Consider the following 20,584-nt stretch of genomic DNA (forward strand, 5'->3'; position numbering starts at 1 on the left):
GCACCCATGTTGCTGGTAGTTTCACTGATTCCACAGAAGAGGACTTTTTGAGAGGGCTTATTTTCTCAGAGTTTAAACCCATACCACCATCCCACATTATGCGCACCCCCCAGTTGGATGTCCAAGTGGGATTGAAAGTAGAAATGCCAAAATGTCCTCCTCCATCAACTTTCCCTGACTGTACATCACTGAATGGGTCATTTAATAGATTCTTAAAAAATACCCTGCTCCAAGAAAACTACAACAATACCCAAAGGCAAAGTAGAACAGCCTCTATCCTATCCATTGTCCCAATGGGGTGGGCTAACTCAGTCAAGATGCTAGAGGTCAGAGGTCACTTCCACGCTCCTCCTCAGATAAAGCCAAACTTAAACCACTGGCAAATTTCTAAATATTCTTTTGTCATGAATTTAGCAAAAAGCCACAGACTTAGAAGAATTCAATTTACTTCTTCAAGTAGAAATAAACTTTAAGAGGCTTTATAATAGTCTTAAGTCATTTGTCTCCACTCTTTGGGGGGCCCGTATAAATGCCAAGCCCTGTGCTAAGTGTCCTATGGACATGATTACACATCAGTTAATCTTCACAGGAATACCAGAGGGTGAAATCATCAGTTCTGTCTTACAATGGCAACAGTGAATCTCACAATGAGCAAAGTTCCAAGTTCCAAGTTCCCGCAGCCAGCAAGAGGCAGTGTTGACACAAAAGTCTACATCTGCCTGACTCTAGAGCTAGTGCTCTAGAGATCTAGTGATCTCTCCACCTTCAACATAGTTCTAGAAAGATTATAAGATAGCTCTCAGTTCAATTTCTTCATCATTTCAATAAGGGCTGTGCAGTTCAAGAGGTCAGGTAGGTGACTGGTACGAGGTCATATCATAGGATTAATGTGTCACTGGGCCAATGAAACAAACAACTTGTTGTACTTGACTCCAGCGCTTGCCTACAGGAAGCAGTTAAGCTGAAGCATGAGTGGATGACGATATTTAGAGGTAGTCATGGTGACAAGGAAGGAGAACTCTATTGGTAGCAAAGCCACAGAGGTCCGTGAATGCCAGAGCTGAGCTGATGAATTAGGAGCTACAGAGCTTGGGTTAGAAGCCTGGAGGTGCCACTTTTGTGGTCGTGGGTTCTGGGCTTACTTGACTGCTCCAAATCTTGGTTTCCTCATCTGTAAAATGGGTATAATAAGATGTAACTGATGGGAAGGTATGAAGAGTGAGGTGAAGCAAAGATTAAATTAAGGGAAATTAAATTAAATTAAAATCTACCACAGTTCCTGAAACACAACATGAGCCTGAATGGCATCACTGGCAGAACTAAGTGAGGAAGTGAAGGTTCATGTCTGCACATGTGTTTGCAGATGGTGAGCCCTCAGGCTGTCATTTGCCAGTCAGGAGAGACCCCTGGAGAAAAATGAGTCCCTATTCCCCAGTACATGGAGAAACAGAATGACCAAATTATCGCTTGGAAGTAAAACAGTCTATAACTCAGGGGCGCCTGGGTGGCTTGGTCAGTTAAGCATCCGACTTTTGGTCTTGGCTCAGGTCATGATCTCGGCAGTTCCTGAGTTCAAGCCCCGCATCCGCTCCACACTGGCAGTGCAGACCCTGCTTGGGATTCTCTCTATCTGCCCCTCCCCTGGCTTATGATCTGTCTCAAAACAAATAAAAATTTTAAAAAAATATTCTGTAACTCAGATGGCCTAGATATAGAAATTGCCACCTAGATTTTTTATCTATATTGTTGTGTAATAAGTTACCACAAACTGAGCAGCTTCAAACAGCACTCATTATCTTACCATTTCCATGGGGCAGGAACCCACGGCTTAGCTAAATTCTCTGTTATGGTTTTACAAGACTGTCAGGTGTCAGCTAGGCATCAGCCAGGGCTGAGTCTCCATCTAAAGGCTCCACTGGGGAAGGGTCTGTTTCCCCTCTCAGACAGGCTGTTGGCAACATCATTTTGCTGAGGACCCTGGCATCTTGCTGTCTGTTGGCTAAAAGACCAGTCTCAGCTTCCTAGCGGCCACCCGCTATTCCTTGCAAAGTGGGTTTCCCCAACGTGACTACTTTCTTCACGAAAAGGGAGAGTTTCCACGTGAATATGTAAATAAGATAGAGTCTGGTAAAACACAACATAATCACAGGATAAACATGCTATATTTTTGTCGTATTCTATTAGTTATAAGCAAGTCCCAACTCTTCCCCACACTCAAGGGGAGTGGAATACACAAAAGTATAAATACCAGGAGATGGGGATCACGGGGTGAAGGGTATCTTCAGTTCTACATACCACACAGAGCTTCTTGTAATCTTTAGCATTCAGATACCACGATCCTAATAATCTCCTCACCAGGACGAGACCCTCTCTCGTCCTCTCCTTTCCAGAGAACGGAACACTACCTTCTCAGAAACCGAGCATGCAGCCTCCTCCCCAGCTTGCCTTTACCGGGCACACACTCAAACACCCCCATTTCAAGGTCTAGAGTGCTCTTAAGTTGTCCATTCTTTTCGATCTCTGATGTTTCCACCCTAGTCCAAGCATATGGGGGTCTGGGACATCACTGAGAAATGTAATTTCTGGAGTTTCTAGAGTTATTAGCTCTTGGTTGAAATTTACAGTTTAATTTCTTGCATAATAAATGCAAATGAGCTGCATGATCATTTTAGATATATTAGAAAATACAGTTAAGCATAAAGAAGTAGAAATCATGAAAATCACCCAAATATCTCTCCCTTAACTACTGCCATAACTCCAGAACAAATCTCTCCATAACCTCTCAAGCTACAACTAGAGTGATCTTCTCAAGAACACCTGGTTAGGGCACCCTCACATTGCCACCCCACACCCAGTCTTGCTCTTGGATAACAACCTAAATCTGAAACATGGTCCAGGAAGCTCTACCAAATCTGCCTGCCACCACCCCTCCACCCAGCCTTGTCTCACATCACCCTCTCTTATGGTCCATAAGGCCAATATTCCGTCTGCCAATCCTTGGAACATGTTCCCATCACTTGTCCTTTGTCCTTGCTAATGCCACAGCCTGAAATGCTCTGGGCCTTCCCTCCTCCTTCACATGTAGTTACTACCTCATCCTTCCAATCCTAGTTTAGTTTTCACCTCCTCAGGGAAGACTTCCTTGATGGCTAATCTAGGTCCATGTCCTTTATGGGTGTGTTTATCCTCTCCCCCCATTTTCTCATTGCACAATTTGATTTTTAATTATTCACTCAGTGATGTGATTATTTTATTAATCTCTGTCTCCTCCCTGCAGTCTGAAAACTCCAGAAAACAAGAAACCTTCATTTTGCATTATTCTTCCCCCCACCATTTAATAATATTTGAATACAGAGCACCATCAAATATTTGTTGAGCCTTTTCCAAAAATTGGGCTCTGCTCTAGGAGCTTCATATACACTATTCATTTATCCAGAGATATTTATTGAGCACCAACTATGTGCTGGGATAAACTGATAAACCAAAGATTTTTGTGTTCAAAAGGGTTGAGGTAGCATGACCAAAAAATAGCTAGTATACAATATTTTTGAGTAATACATTAAATTCGTATTCTAAAATGTGATAAATGCTAAGGGAAAAACAGAAAAAAAGTAAAAACAGGGTAAAGAGATCAGAAGTGCTGGGATGGGTTAAGATTTAAGAGACTGTCTGGAGTAGGCCTCATGGAGGAGGCAATAGCTGAGACGTGAAAAGAAAGGAAGTTGCCGTATAAATATCAGAAGGCAGCACGTGCAGACACCCTGAATGACAACAGGCTGATTTGTTCAAGGACAAGCAAGTTGGACAGGGCTGCTGGAGCCAAAGAGGGTGAGAGAGGAGAGCTGGAGCTGATGGGAGGAACAGGGACCGTTCACACAGGGCCTGGAAAGCACTGTAAACGCTTTCACTTCCCTCCAAGCGAAGCATTCCCTACAGGATTTTGAGCAAATGATCTAACAGGTTTTAAGGTTTCTCTGGCTACTCTACTTTTTTAAATGAAAATGAAAAAGGACTCTAGGGAAGCAAGAGTAGAAACCGGAGACAGACCAAGATAGAAACCAGTAGAAAGCTACAAGGAGCTTGCTCTACAAGGAGCAAACCAAACGCAGAAACAAACAAAAAGGATTACATACCATGGCCAGAGTGGGATTTATCCCAAGAATGCAGGATTGGTTTAACATCTGAAAGTCAACCAATGTAATAATCCACCATAGGAACAGAATAAAGGATAAAATCCACATTACTGTCTCAACAGACACAGAAAAAGCATTTGATAAAATCCATCACACTTTCATGATAAAAACATTCACCACATTAGGGATACGAGAGAACTTTCTCTACCTGATAAAGGGATCTACTTGAAACTCACAGCTAACATGATACACAGACAAAAAAAAAGAATGAATACTTTTCCCCTGTGATCAGAAACAAGATAATTATGGCCATCGTCACCCACCACCTCTGTCCAACACTGTACAGGAGGTCCTAGATGCAGCATTCAGGAATGAATGAATGAATGAATGAATGAATGGCATACAGACTAGAAAAGAGGAACTAAAACTATCTCCATTTACAGATGGCTCGGTTTTGTATAGATAAAGTCTGAAAGAATCCACCAAAAGACTATCAGAGCAAGTTCTGCAATGTGACCACAAGAAAAGATCACTATACAAAAGTCAATTGTATTTTGTATAATACACTAACAATGAGTAGTTCAGAAATGAAAATTTTAAAAAAGCAACCTCACGTATCATGGCAGCAAAAAGAATACAATTGTCAGTAATAAAATTAACAGAAGAGACCCAAGGCTTTTACACTGAAAAAAAAAATAGAAAACATAGTTGAAAATAAATTTTTTAAGATTTAAATAAATAGAAATTCTCTAAATTTCACCTGCCACCTAACTACTATTATGGACCTAAAACCAGTGCAAGCATGTACACTCCAGGCCTCCTTCTTCAGGGCACAGCCAGAGTGATCTCAAGAGGAACACAGATATGTTTTGAATTTAGAGCTAACAGGATTTCTTGACAGCTTCCTATGAGACGTAACAGTAGCTCAGTTATTTCTCACAACAATCCCCATTTTAAAGATGAAGGAACTAATCAAGGTACATTAACCTGTCTGAAGTAGCATTAGAAGGCAACAGGGCTGGGATTTGGCCTTGAGTTGGTCTGACCCAACATCTGAGCACTTAATGCCCCTGGGCCCTTAACCCCAACACTGGGCCCATAGAGCTTTCAGAAAGAAGGAAGAAAATGGTCAGAAAGAAAGAAGGAAGTGGTCCTAAGAATTTGCCCCTAAAGCCTCTCTAGAGCTGGCTGGGGGATGTGTGGGTGTAACAGCAGAAACAGAAAGTGGTGGTGGTTGTGGGGGAGTGGGTAGGAATTAGCTAAATAACAGGTGGATAAAGCAAGAGGACTTTTACAAGGGATAGAACATGTTGCCTGCAGAGCACAGGCACCCAGAACGCCATCTGGTTCAGTCCCGGCCTCCTGCCTGGCTTGAAAGCGAGTAGCAGGATGGATAAAAGTACACACACACACACACACACACACACACACACACACACGTGCACACGTGAGAAGCTGAGTTACCAAGGAAAATGGATGGAAAATGGATCTTGCTAATCAGCATTTTCTTTTTTTTTTTTTTTAATGTTTATTTATTTTGAGAGAAAGAGAGAGCAGGGGAGGGGCAGAGAGAGACGGAAAGAGAGAATCCCAAGCAGGCTCCACACTGTGAGCGTGGAGCCAGATGTGACGCTCGAACCCAGAACCCATGAACTGTGAGATCATGACCTGAGCCGAAGTCAGATGTTTAACTGACTGAGGTGCCCCTGATCACCATTTTCAAGGGAGAGAGGAGAAAATAAAAATGGAAACCAAGATGGCTCTAGCATCATGAAAGAAAAGAAAAACCCTGAACACATAGTGTAAAGGTTGAACTGATCCTGTGCCCAGCATGGAAACTGTCCCTCTTTCTCTGGAGGGTGGGGGTGGGGGAGAGGAATAAAAAACAACTCCCACCTCCCAGCTCTGTCCAGATGCTGCCAAAGACAGTTTGTGGGAGCCATCATTCATCATGGGAAATTTTTATAGGAGAAATTGAAACACAGACCTCAGACTGGTGTGGTTAGTGATACTCAGCAGGAAGTGTGATGGAGGGGTGGCTACTGCCTGAGCCAGGGAACCAGGAGCTCAGCTCTGCAGCCAAGGCTGGGACAACCCCACCCCACCTGGTCTGTCAGAGGAGCAACTCCGCAAAGCAGAAATGGTTTGGAAGGACTTCTAAATTCAGGGGTAGGGGCTGCAGGATCAAGGACTTGGACACAAGCCTTTGAGACTCCCCAAGGCCAGGACGAGGAAGAGTAATGTCTGAGGGGGGGAAGAAGAAGGGTGGGGATTCCAATAAACTCTCACATACAGGGGACTCTTTCTCTACAGAGGGGTGTAACTCTCAAGTTAGTACTTAAAGCAAATATTACCTTTGGGCTTTCTTAAATTATTCATAAAGTAAAATATACATGGATATGTGACTCTAAGCCTATTCTGTAATGTGTGTACATATATATAAATGTATAATGAGTACAGTATATAATCATACACATATATGCAAAATAAAATGTTACAGAATGTTTTGTTATAGTGCTGTAGTAGATCAGTTGCTATATCACACAGTTAGTCAAATTCCTGTGATTCAACCCATCTAGAAGTATCTGGATGCAAAAAGGAAAGACCGGATCCCTATCTCATTGCATAGCACAGAGCAGGTACCCAATAGATATTTCCTGACCTCATGAATAAATAAAAACGTATCTGATTTTGGAGATCTGGTTTTGGATGGCTCAGTTGGTTAAGTGTCAGACTTCAGCTCAGGTCATGATCTCACAGAGAGAGCCTTTCCTCTCTGTCTCCCCCTACCCCACTTGCATTCTCTCTCTCTCAAAATAAACAAATAGGCTTAAAAAAATGTGCCTGATTTTTGCTCCGGCTAAAGGCCAGAGCAAAGACAAGCCTGACCATTCTGGCCTGTTTTGTTGAAGGATAACAGAGGGACCCCCAAGCTTGGTGCCAAGACTTAGCACCCCCAGCACCAATACAACCAGCACTTTGAAAGGTGGTCATTCACAAAAAAGGCAAATATTGTATGATTCTTTCCACTTATATGAGCTAACTATTATGGGCAAATTCATGACCAGACTCAAGGCAATCTGGGGCCAATGGGGAGGAGAATGAGAGCTATTCCTTAATGGTTACAGAGTTTTATTTGGGGTATGAAAAAAGTTTTAAAAATTGATAGTGGTAATGGTTGCACAACATCAGGAATATAATTAAGGCCACTCAATCATACACTGTAAAATGGTTAAAATGGTAAATTATATGTGGTGTGCATTTTACTACAAAAAAAGTTGTCATTAGATCTGATGAGTCCTCTCTTCAAAAAACCAACTTAGGTCTTTTAGGAAAGAAGGGGTAAGAGGGCAATGGCCTGCAAAGTGCTCCCTCTCTTGACAGGACATGGGAATAGCACCAGAAAAGTTCACCAGTCACCTAGCCAGTGATTCTCCAGCTGGAGTGAGCATCAGAACCCGCTTGAAGGGCTTGTGAAAACAGGGTGGTGGGCCTGCCCCCAGAATTTCTGCCTTAGGAGGTCCAGGTTGGCAGCCTCAGAAATTGCACTTGTAACAATTTCTCAGGTGCCACTGATGCTGGTGGTCTCCAGATCACACTTGTAAACCACAGACCCAAGTCGCGGGTGCTCAGTAGACTTGGTGGAGAGGAGTGCTCCTGGGACATGATTCTTTCCTGTAAAATTCTCAAGACCCTCAGTGATGTCTCCTAGTAGTGCCATGATTGCTGGACCTCAAGGCAAAGACTCCATAAACATCCCTCTCTCTGAACTAAAATTACAGACTATCACCTGAAAAGATATCCATGAGTTTTCAGAGACTCTTTCCAAACTAGAGTCTGAGGTTCCAGACAACAGAAGCCATTATTCATTTTTGTCTGTCTCAAAGCCTTACCATGACTTGGCACTCATTTCTCAACTGACAGGATTAATGCCTGGGATTCCCAACATCCTTGGAGTACTGAATCTCTTCTAGCAATCAGGGGCTTCACTAAAATTCAGATGATAGGGGCAATCCCACTTCTTTAAATGTTTATTTCTTTTGAGAGAGAAAGAGAGAGAAACAAAGAGAGAGAGAGAGGGAGAGGGGGAGAGTCGGCTAAAGGGGGAAAGAGAGAATCCCAAGCAGGCTTCGTGCTGTTAGCGCAAGCCCGATATGGGGCTTGATGCCACAAACCATGAGATCATGACCTGAGAGTCAGACATGTAACCAATTAAGCCACCTAAGTGCCCCAACCCCACTTCTTTAAAGGACTGGCTTTATTGTCAACAAATCCAGCATTACTTATAATCTTCCAGAGAACTCAAGACACATAGTGCTACTTGAAATTCCCCTCCACACATCATGGTCTGGCATTTTGCCACAGGTTTAGACAAGCAATGGGAGGATTCTCATTCTCTAAAAAGCTTTCCCTCCCTTTGCCTTTTCCCATCTAGCAAACTCCTCCCTACCTCCCAACAATCCAGCTCAAGTTCCAGCCCCTGTTACCTCAGTTCCAACTTCTGGAAAGTTCTTCCTCTGAGTTTCCATCACAGTTTCTACTTTCTCTTACCACAGCATTTTTACAGTAACACAGACATGATCTACTTGTATATTTAACTCCATATTTGGCTAGAAGTTCTCTGAAGACAGAAACTGTATTATGATCTTTGAAGTCTGAGCACCTGCTCCATAGTAGTTTTTTAAATATGTTTTTTAATGTTTATTTATTTATTTTTGAGAGAGTGGGGGAGGAGGAGAGAGGGAGAGAATCCCAAGCAGGCTCCATGCTTTCAGTGCAGAGCCCGAAATAGGGTTTAAACTCACGAACTGTGAGATCATGACCTGAGCCAAAATCAAGAGTCAGACACTTAAGTGACTGAGACACCCAGGCGCCCCCGTAGTAATTTTTAAATACAGGCTTGGTGTCTGAATAAATTAATAAGTGAATAGGTGGCAAAAGTCTTCTGCTAAACTTAAATGTACCTTAATCTTAACTCCACATTACCTCTAGAAACCACATAAAATAAGAGTCACAAAGAAGAACTTTTTTTTTTTTAAGACTATCAGGAGTGAGTTGGAATATGGGAGGAGGGCAAGGGGGCAAGGAAGGCACTGACTGGGTAAGGGGGAATGACAATGGGCAGGCTGCTCAGCTCTGCTGAGAAGGGGGTGTGGCATCATGATTCTTCAAGGTAAGTCAACAAGCTTGTAGTAAAGCCAGAGCTGGTAGCAGCCAGAGCTACCGGTGGAGTCCACCTGCTTTGTTTCAGACTCTCTCTAGAGATCTTGGATATTTACCCAGACCCCTCACCCACTGTAAGCCTCATCCTTCAATCTTCATCCAGAAGTACCATGAAGAATTTGATGGCTTTGCCTAGATTGCAAGGTGAAGGAATTTTTTCCTCTGTTTACAGTTCTGTTTCTATTCCATTTGGAATTCCTGAATTATTCATAACCACTGTACTGTAAACAAGTCTTTGCCTATGGGATGTATGGGTGGATAGACGGACAGATGGATGGATGGATGGAAAGGTGGCACAAGAGATACGAGCTTCTCGTTCAAAGTAAAACTCTTAATGAATTCACTTCCCTTCCTCCCAAAACCCCATTAATTTCATTGTGGAAATGCAAAACAAATAATTTCATAACAGTGGAGGTAATGGGAGGGGGAAGTCATAAGCCAACCAAAGATTCTAACAAATTTTGGGAGACAAATAGAAAGTCTACTGACAAATGAAGCAAAGGGAAGGAAGCCACAGCCCAGAAATAGCTGCAATGGGACAGCAGATGGGGCTGAAGGGGTCTTTCAATGTAGGGGGCAATCTCTCAATCAGAAACCCAGAAAGGCTGTGGGTCAATATTCTACCCAACCCCCCACTCTTATCTGAAACAACAGTTTCTTATTCTTGAGTAATATACAAAAACCTCACAAAGGAAAACAATATTCAGATTGCTAGTTCTGGAATCAATATCTTAAGAAACTCTTCTGAAAATATTTTCAACCCTAAATTATCGCTTAAAAGACAAGTTTTGTATATATCTCAGGTAAGATGGTACACTGTGACTTTCAAGTACAAGAAAAACATTTTTTTTTCATTATGTGCAGCTCTCAGACTCTTGAGAATGTGTTGTGCCTAGATTGGCAAACACAGATCTACATCATGAAATATTTTGATTCTCATAGCCATGGATGAACTTCCCACTTTTTTTATTTCCCCCAGCCTCTCAGAGCCTTTTGAGGTGATTATTAAATAGTAATTTATGCCCTTGCTCTCAGACCCCTTATGTAATCTTTATCCTCTCCAGGGAAATGATGAACCCTGGTAACTCTCACAACACCTAGCACCCAGGCTTTGCATGTGGTAGGTCTCCATGGATGCTATCCAAATGAAAGCTTCCCACAGCTTCCAGATGGTAGGGAATAAGGACATTGAACTTTTGCTGTTTTAAGGATGATAAAATGTTACCCCCAACATAAAACGTTCTTCTGAAAGTGGATTGTCAGTCACTGGAATCCACTGAGTGTTCACAATGTGGCAGGCTCCATGCCAAGTCCTTACTTACTTGTTTCAAATTTTTTACAACAGATCTGAGGTTGTCCCATCTTATTATGAAGAAACTACAATTGGGGAGATTAACAAAACCTTCTCAGAGCAGATACTTAAACCCAGGTCTTCTGATTCCAAGTATAGTGCTGGTTCTACAGCACAATGTCTTTCTTCTAAGAAACTGGTTGAGAAAGAAAAGCAGAGAAAAGGAAGAGGTGAGGAAACAGGGCCACATGAATGTGCCCCTACCCCCATGTCCAACACAGAGTTTAGCCTGTCGAACTTCTGTAATGGAGTTAAATTGATGGTCTCAAATTGGCCTTCTTTGTCTTCAGGCACCTCCCCCTACATGTGTCCAGGACTATCTGTTCTTGCATTACAAATACCCTTAGACAAGAAGGAGCTTCCAACTCTCTTGGACCCATACAACATACTAAAGTAGCTGATAAGACAGATTCAAAGTTCTAAAGCTCCACATAAATGCATTTCAGCAAAAAAAAGGATGCCGCAAATTCCTAAGGTGGCCTGAGAGTTCGCATATAAGAATTTTGATATTCTCTAACAATCTGTAACACTGCTCCTCTCCATTGCTTTTCTACCCCTCCCTCCAGCCATGATGTTTCTTTGGTGGTACCTGATGTACATCATGGATTTGGAGATGAAGACTAGCTGCCATCACCTGATCCCTGGACAAAGCTTTCCCAGTGAAGATGGACACAATACATTTTCTGCATACTGTGGAAAAAAAAGGGTCTGCCAAACCACTGAGTCACAATGTTATGTGACAGCATCATCTTTGTGGACTGAAAGATTTCTAAAAGTCATTTTCTATTTAAGGCAGCTCCTACTCTGTGGTCAAGCAACTCAAATGTGGGCAGTAGGAAACTATGTGTGCTTGTTAGTTATATCCAGATTAGAAGACCAGAATGATGATAGGCACATGATGTCTTTAATCAACACCTTGCCCAAGATAGCCTTCCTGACTATGAGAGCACCCTCTACTTAAGGGTGACGTTTTGTGGTGACCCCTCTCTATGGAGAAGAGAGGAAAAGATTTGGAAAATATAATATCCTACACAGAATTCTCCATATCTTTGCTAGGTCTTGGTTGACCCATTGACAAATCTACAGTAGTTCTAGGACACCTGTAGACTGGACTATTCCTATGTATTATCAAAATTGTGTTAGCCAAGTAGAGTGTGATGTTAATAATAGATATGCATTTTACCACATATAAGTATTCACACAGGCTAAATAATGCAAAACATACCTAATATGCTTTTGATTATCAGTATATTAGCAGCTATGTAATTATATTTTTTACACCATTATTATATGCCGTGCACTTAAAATACATGAAAGTGCATTATAAGTGGATGGGAGTTTGAATAAGAAGGCTACACTTTTTTCCAATTTAATGAATTCCTGATTCTTTGCAGCAAAACCACAATGAAAATTAATGAAAATCCCAGTGGCTATTATTCTAGCAGAAGAATATGATGGAAGTAAGAAATGCTATAAAGTTACCACCTTTAAACAATGAACCATAGGGGGTATCTCCCCCTCCAGGGTCTGCAGTTTGAGTAATTGGTAAGTCACCCTTGTCTAGAAAGACACCATAGATGACTTATATGAGGCACAAAGGATTGAGTGGACTTGGTAAAGATATTTTTTCTTATAATTTTTTGAAATTAAGAGAGAAGTTTCATTTTAAAAAAATTTAAGTCTCTGATCCATCAAGTTAAGAACTCTAGTTCTTTTGCTTTTCCTCTACTTCTCTGTGCTGTGACCTAAAATAAATCCAAGCCAAATGAGGCCTTAAAAATGAAGAAATGAAAAATTAAATTGTGAGACAGACCTTCCAAAGTACTGCATCTGTCCTTCAAACAACTGGGTCAACAAATGGAAATAGTGTAAAACAATGAACAGCATTCATCTGGGACCTAGATTTACAGAATAATCTAATCTTTCCGTTGGAAATCAATCCAAGCCCCAAGGGAAGGTCATCCTTGTCTATGATAAACACAACAATTATCTTGGCTTTTGCAAACCAGGCAGTTGTGTCAACCCCCAGGCATATAAGAATCATCCATGTTTATTTTAACAACCCCAACTGATAGGACTAAATGGGTTTAAAGATTAAATGCCTTTCTAGGGTGGGTTTCCTACATTTGCAGAGAGTTTTTTGCGAAATAAAATTAGGTTCAAAAAAATATAAATCATGAGAACTAATTTTCCTCGTAAACAACAGGAAAATGTTTAAGCCTTTTCTAGGGAGGCCAGAATCTTTTATGTTGCCAGTAGCCTGCCTATAAATTCATTAGTCAGATTTACTCCATTGGAGCCATGTAGCTTAGAGAAAAGTTCATCTAAGATGGAATAAGTCAGCTGCTGAGGAATGTCACAATTTCCATAACAGTACAATGTCATGCATGAAAGAACAAAGTGCTTGGGTCCCTAAAGAATGGGAAGTTAGCACTTTTGATAAAGCAGGAATCAGATGATGACTGTCCAGCACATGGTCATTCATTAGTGCCCTCTGCCATCATGTCCTTTGGGTACCATCAGCCAACTACATTCTGCTGTGGTCAAATGTCATGAGAGTCTCAAAAAGTGCAATCTTCTTTTAGGACAACAGACAGAATGAGAGGGAACCTATAATGTTACAATCAGCAGGTCCAAAAGGCTATTGTGCTGAATACAAATCCCAGCAAATATCTTGTGTTCAAATAAGCGTGCAAGCCACTTCGCACAACATCCTTCCATACTGAGATAGTTGAACAAATTATGATACATCTGCAAGATATACCTATGCAACTCTTACAAGGAATGGATAGGCCTATGTATTTTTGCTGAGTGATAACATACAACCTGAATAACAGTAAGTAACATGTCAATGTTAAAAAGTAAAAAGTGCGGGTGTCTGGGTGGCTCAGTCGGTTAAGCATCTGACTTCGGCTCAGGTCATGACTTCACGGTTCATGGGTTTGAGCCCCACATCAGGCTCTGTGCTGACAGCTTGGAGCCTGGAGGCTGCTTCAGATTCTGTGTCTCCCTTTCTCTCTGTCCCTCCCCCCTTCACACTCTGCCTCTCTCTCTCTCTCTCTCTCTCTCTCAAAAATAAACATTTTTTTAATTTAAATAAATAGTAAACAAGAAAGCATGCATGTGCAATGAATGATATATGCACATATGTACATATGAACATACAGGGACATTTGGCAAGCATTAAAAAGAATAGGAACTTATGCCACAAATTGTATTTAGCAGCAATCTCCAGGGAATGGAATTGGTATAGAAAAAGGAGCATTTGTAATTTTTCTAAAAACTGCATTATAGGGGCACCTGGGTGGCTCAGTCGGTTGAGTGTCCAACTTAGGCTCAGATCATGATTTCACAGTTCTTTTTTTTTTTTTTTTTTTTAATTTTTTTTAACGTTTATTTATTTTTGAGACAGAGAGAGACAGAGCATGAACGGGGGAGGGTCACAGAGAGAGGGAGACACAGAATCTGAAATAGGCTCCAGGCTCTGAGCTGTCAACACAGAGCCCGACGCGGGGCTCGAACCCACAGACCGTGAGATCATGACCTGAGCCGAAGTCGGACGCTTAACCGACCGAGCCACCCAGGCGCCCCATGATTTCACAGTTCTTGAGTTTCAGCCCCACATCAGGCTCTGTGCTGACAGCTCAGAGCCTGGAGCCTGCTTCAGATTCTGTGTCTCCCTCTCTCTCTGCCCCTTCCTTGCTCATGCTCTGTCTCTCTCTGTCTCTCAAAAATGAATAAACATTTAAAAAAATTATTAAAAAAAACTGCATTATATTAATTTCCTATTAATTTCAGCTTGAGCTGCCATGACAAAATACTACAGACCGGATCGCTTAAACAGCATAAATTAATTTTCTAACAGGTCAGGAGACTAGAAGTCTGAGATCAAGGTCCAGCAGGGTTGGTTTCTGGTGAGATCTCTCTTCCTGGCTTGCAGATGGCTGCCTTTGCACACTGCCTTCATCTGGCTTTTCTTGGGTGTACACTCTCTCTCTTTCTCTCTCTTATTCTTCTTATAAGGCTACCAGTCTTATCAGATTGGAGCCCTATCCTTATGACCTCACTTAACCTTAATTACTTCCTGAAGACTCTATCCCCAAAAACAGTCAGTTGCATTAGAGTTAGGCCTTCAACATTATCAATTTTGGGAGGGAAACAATTCTGTAAATGTTTCTTTAATGGACATTATTAGCGGCCTGCCCAGCATTTATCTCCTTCCAAATGGAAACTCTATTTTGTGCAGGTATCTACTTATCCCATGTGTAGCCAGGTGCTTAAGGAAGGGCTCATCCATCCTTGCTATGGATTAGTTTAGCAATAAGGCTAAGACCCAATTCTAGCCAAAGACATGTGAGAAATAGTCTACTGAGGGATTCTAGAACAAGTCTCTTATCTCCTAAGAAAAAGCCCTGGGAAGCAATGGTCACTCCTCTTCTTAAGGATATAGCCATTCTCAATTTGAGGCCTATACCTGCTTCAGCCATTCTGTTACCAATCTGAGTATAAAGTCAATACTGAATATGGCAGAGGCAAAGAAGGGAAAACCTAACCTCTTAATGCTGTCACTGACTCACAGGATCAACTATCCCAAGGCTGACCTTCCCAGTCACACGAAACAATAAAATTTCTCATTGCTCAGATCATTTTAAGTCAGGGTTTGTTCTGTGGCCTGGTCAAAATCATCATAAATGATACAATTTGTAAGAAATGCTTAAAATGAATCTTTTTAAAGATTTTTTTGTAAATCACTTTCCTAGAAATTTACAACATGTATTAGCATACTAAAGACTGACAAATCTGTTTTAAAAATCCTATTGTGGGGGCGCCTGGGTGGCGCAGTCGGTTAAGCGTCCGACTTCAGCCAGGTCACGATCTCGCGGTCCGTGAGTTCGAGCCCCGCGTCGGGCTCTGGGCTGATGGCTCAGAGCCTGGAGCCTGTTTCCGATTCTGTGTCTCCCTCTCTCTCTGCCCCTCCCCTGTTCATGCTCTGTCTCTCTCTGTCCCAAAAATAAATAAACGTTGAAAAAAAAAATTAAAAAAAAAAAATCCTATTGTGGCAGAACCAGAGCTCCCCAAATTTATTTGATAATGGGATCCTTTTATGTTCCCTTCAGCAAGTCCTAATATCATCAACGAAAGGAAATAGTTGTTGAAAGACACCTCCAGGGCACAGCTGGGATAGACTGGGCAACATGGGGAAATGAAGGAGCCTGAACTGAAGGAACTAGCAGCAAAGGTTCCCTAAGGAAGGAAACTCTTGAGGGGCTTTTAAAATCTGGGATGTCCAATATCTTTTTTTTTTTTTTTTTTTTTTTTTTTTTTTACTATGCTGCCCTTTGGTTTCAATACCATCACAAACATCTTTGGTCCCAAGTCTTCGTTAAGTCTGCCATGCAGACATTTACTGGTGAATACTGAGAGCAAAAAGATACTCCATTTCCCATATTTCACTTTAATCCCAAGGACATGGAATCCCAGCAAGCCAGATGATTTTCAGACTTTCAACAATCTGTCTATGTAATGCCACACACACACACACACACACACACGTATATATGTTTCCTAGCTATCATTCGGGTGGGGGCATTACATTTGGGACTCATTATCCCATGAATCTGATGAACTAAACAATGTTAAATATGTAGCAAATACAAATAAAAACTAGGTAAACCGTATGAAAAATAGGCAATGCAACATAACCTCACCTTCGGAGCTGACACGGAGAAGGGCATATTTGTACATGGGCGTCTCGTTTGGTCCAGGATGACCACAGGCAAATTCAACCAATCAGAAATCTGAAATATCCCAGCCAAAAGCCCTTCACCAAGGTGCCTTTCAACTACCAGTTATCATTACGAGGATTTTATAAGTATTTGTGGGATGTTATGATTAACATGTCTTTCCCTCTTAATTTATAAAACCTATGAGGACAGGGACCATATCTATTTTACTTACCATCCCGTCCCCAGTGCCTACACAGTACCCCACCTATAGTAAACTCTTAATAAATATGTGATAAAAGAACGAATCCATCAGTGAATAAGGCATTTAATAACACTCACAGATCAACTGAAGAAGTGAATCACTCATGCTTAGTGACTGTAATAAAGAATAAATATATGCCCATCATAAAATAATGTCTACAAGTAGAAGAGAACATGTCAAAGACAGTATATTTGTATCAGGTTCTCCAGAAAGACTTATTTGACAAATTATGGAAATGCGTATCTTTCCTTATATATGTCTGTTGCCTAAAACTTGGTAACTTAATCCTTTTGTGCATATTTTGATGGGGTTGGGAGCATGTTTAAATCATACAGCAGAACTGGGGGGGGGCCTCTGGCACTCCCTTTGGAATGAAGGGCTGCCTATTCTGTGCCCAAGTAATGGCACATCCTCCCCTCCTACTAACTATCCAACATGGGATCAGAAATTTGTTCCATAATTCATCGTGTCTCTTGAGTTATCACAAAGGTTATCATAGGTTAATTAGTTGTAAAACTGGTTAATGTTTCAGGAGGTTGGATCTTCCAGTATACAGGGACATAGACACGGAGAGCTTGGTTTTCCAGAATGCTTTACTTCTAAAACCACTATCGCAGAAATCCACAAATACATTACATTGAACAATATTTTTTTTCAGACACTGAAAGCAATGCTATAATCTGGCAGGGGCACGTGGGGAGCAGAAGGAAGATGTAGGAGAAATGTAGGAGAAAGACCCCAAGACTATGGCCAAGTAGACATTGCACGTCATTAGTATGTATCACTCTTTTTTTGAAAATGCCGCAGTGCAGACCCAGACAGTTTGACAAATGAGTAGGATCATGGAGAACACTGAGGAAGATGATTAAGGGAGTGTAATAATTGATATATGAGGAGAGAGGCTTTTGAAAAATCTAATTATGAAGAGACCCAAATGATGAGTTTGCTGAGAAAGTGCAGATGTACTTCTGCTTTGCACTTGGAAGTAAACCCCAGAGCAGGTTAGGAACCAAAGGACTTTTTCCAACAGGATGTGGGTAGGAGTGAAAGGAAGAAATAAAAAATGGGAAAGTCAAGACCCAGTGTCAGGACAAAAGTCTTCACAGGAGAATGTGTTACTCTGTACAGATCTTCCCCCATGGCTGTCTGTTCTCCAGATAGAGGATTACTGCAGACCCCAGTTTCTGTCTGTAATACCCCTCACTTGGCCTGACTGGGCAGCCAGAAGGGTCCTGTCATTTCCAATTAGGATGATTGTTTAATGTGAACAGCTTTGTGTTTAGAAGGGGGGATGTTTAGAAAATGTAGAAAATATTCCTGAATGAATAGGTCTTGAACAACCTTCAGAATCTGGCTAAAAGGGTGACTTAACTGAGAGGGGTACTCCCAGCCCCATTCTTTACAGTCTGGACTTTACCACTGTCTGAAACAGCCCAGACCCTGATTCTGATGTCCAACTATGTCTCTGTGTTGTCAAGGTTTTCCAGCACCTCGAATGAGACTTGTGGAGCCAGCCACCTGCTCTGTGCCTACATGCAAGTCTTGAGCACCTCATGTGTACCATTAAGCAAAACCTACTCAGAATGAAGAAGAAGTGGCTCCATCTCAAGTGAACTATGGAGTCAAGATCAGAAAGAGCCAAGAGGGGCCAGAGTGACACTTTCCATTTGCCACCTTCTAATTTGGAAAAAATGGTTACATGGCTCTGTCGCAGCATTCTGAACTCCAGTGGAATGAAGCAATCTTCACCTAATAAATCCTCTCCCATTCCTATGATGGTATTCCTTAGCCCCGTTTCTGTGCTTACACTCTGCCAAATCCATGAGTCCTTCCTCTGGTCACCCCCTCTGTTGGAAAAGGAACGATTAGGGGAAGTTGGACAATAATAACGGACCAATTCACCTGCCTCTCAGTGACATTTCTAAATAGAGTCAGGGAAAGTATTCCCATCTGGGATGAAAAGGTTCCCAAATGTTGCTTAATCAACCATCACAGTAGCTGGTATAATCAAATTTACAAATAAACCAAGGTGATATTATTTCTGTCTTCATAATTATTTATCTTTCCAAAAAAATGAATTAGGTTTTTTACAAGAATTTTTAAAGTATTTTTTAGCAATGAAAATGTGAAAAAAAATTAAGCATAAAATAAATCTATTTATGGTATTTATCATGCCTGTTCTCAATTAGACAGGTAGGCTTTTTACAAAGATGGTACTAAAAACAAAGAATGAAGCCCCTTCACTTCCAAAAGCCAAGGCCAAAGAAAAGGCGTTGAAAGCCAAGAAAGTGAAGCTGAAAGGCCTCAGCCAGAGAAAAAAGATCAGCAGGTCACCTGCCTTCCAATAGCCTAAGACACTACAGCTCTGATGGCAGCCCAAATATCCTTAGAAAAGCACATTAGAGGAAACAAGTCTGACCACTATGCCGTCATCAAACCCCCCAACCACGAAGTCAGCAGTGAAGAAGATAGAAGTCAACAGCACACATGTGTCCATTGTGGATATCAAGGCCAACAAGATCAAATAGGCTGTGAAAAAGCTGAATGACACTGACATGGCCAAGGTCAACACCCTGATAAGACTCCTAATGATGATGCTTTAGATGTTGCCAACAAAATTGAGATCATCTAAACTAAGTGCAGCTAATTCTAAAGATAAATTTTTCAACATAAAAAAAAAAAAAAGACATAGGATGGAATGGATGGGTGAACCAACAGATTGCTAAACAAGATGATGTATGTGTACTATTGATCATACTATATGCACTATTTTACAACTCGCATCTGCATTTTCACCTAATATTATACTTTCAAACATTTTCCTAAAATACGTTTTAATGGCCACATAATATTTGGTGTTATGCATATACTGTTACCCGCTCATCAATACTTTACAGTTCAGTTTGTAAGTTATTTCTAATCTTTTACTATTAGAAACAGTGCTGTCTCGGTATCAATGGATGTAAATCTATGATCATTCTTTTAAGAATTCTGGAAGTGGAATACCCAGGTAAGAGGAATTAAGCTCTTTTATGGCTTTTCATTCACACAGACAGTTGCTGTATATGAAGACACCTGTTTGACCCTGCCCTCACCAGAACTCATGCTATCACATTTTATACTGGTCCATATGATAGACAAAAGATCTATGTGTATACACACAGGAGTAAGTGCACATACCATTGTTCCTCCAATTTTTAAATTAAATTCATACAATTTATTATATATTTTTTTTAATTTTTTTTTCAACGTTTATATATTTTTGGGACAGAGAGAGACAGAGCATGAACGGGGGGAGGGGCAGAGAGAGAGGGAGACACAGAATCGGAAACAGGCTCCAGGCTCTGAGCCATCAGCCCAGAGCCCGACGCGGGGCTCGAACTCACGGACCGCGAGATCGTGACCTGGCTGAAGTCGGACGCTTAACCGACTGTGCCACCCAGGCGCCCCTTTATTATATATTTATATGATTTATTTAGAATACATTAATGTATGCAATGTATTTTATAAGTATATAATAAAATTATTATATATTTATCAATTATATAGTAAAATATTCTATTGTATATTTAAAAATTATAAACTTACAATATTTATATTCTATTATAAATTTAATATATTACCTCCCAATACTAGGTACAGGGAAGATTTCCCAACATACGTAAACTTTAAAAGTAACACAGAAAAGTTCAGAGCAGAGACAAGCCAAGTGATTTTTATTATTTTTAATTTATCTATTTTTAGAAAGCAAGAGAGCATGAGATGGAGAGGGGCAGAGAGAGAGGGAGAGAGAGAGAGAATCCCAAGCAGGCTCTGTGCTGTCAGCATGGAGCCTGATGTGGGGCTTGAACTCAGAAACACAAGATTATGACCTGACCTGAAACAAAGA

At 41.1% G+C, this 20,584-nt stretch overlaps 1 protein-coding gene and 1 long non-coding RNA gene across 3 annotated transcripts in view; one reads left to right on the forward strand and one right to left on the reverse strand.

Annotated features, from left to right (window-relative positions):
* AGBL1 (AGBL carboxypeptidase 1) overlaps positions 1 to 20,584 on the reverse strand; it is an 843,774-nt gene that overhangs the window by 716,417 nt on the left and 106,773 nt on the right. The gene's annotated exons all lie outside the window — the stretch shown is intronic.
* LOC123582496 lies at positions 680 to 18,733 on the forward strand. The gene is made up of 3 exons (XR_006704401.1): positions 680 to 852; positions 12,102 to 12,252; positions 18,174 to 18,733. It is a non-coding gene; the product is annotated as an uncharacterized LOC123582496 (long non-coding RNA).

This window comes from Leopardus geoffroyi, chromosome B3 (assembly GCF_018350155.1).
Source record: "Leopardus geoffroyi isolate Oge1 chromosome B3, O.geoffroyi_Oge1_pat1.0, whole genome shotgun sequence".
Lineage (NCBI taxonomy): Eukaryota > Metazoa > Chordata > Mammalia > Carnivora > Felidae > Leopardus > Leopardus geoffroyi.